We start from the raw sequence: 213 nt of genomic DNA, 5'->3' as shown, positions 1-213 counted from the left end.
TGCCCCGCCGTGAGAGGTGCAGGAACATCGACCAAACGTCCCTCACATCGACTTCTGACACCGCCGGGTTTACGAACCGTGCGTAAAAGCTGTGCGTAAAACCGTGGATCCATTTTACGCACGGGTATAGAACGTGTTATTTCTACAGTCAGGATCACATGGTCAACGTTTGTGGGATTCGCAGCATCTCCAGTCTCTGTTCACCCCCTCTCC

The sequence above is a fragment of the Cynoglossus semilaevis genome, chromosome 1, assembly GCF_000523025.1.
Source record: "Cynoglossus semilaevis isolate Cse_v1.0 chromosome 1, Cse_v1.0, whole genome shotgun sequence".
In the NCBI taxonomy this organism is placed as follows: Eukaryota; Metazoa; Chordata; class Actinopteri; order Pleuronectiformes; family Cynoglossidae; genus Cynoglossus; species Cynoglossus semilaevis.
Note: the sequence above shows the minus strand (reverse complement) of the source record.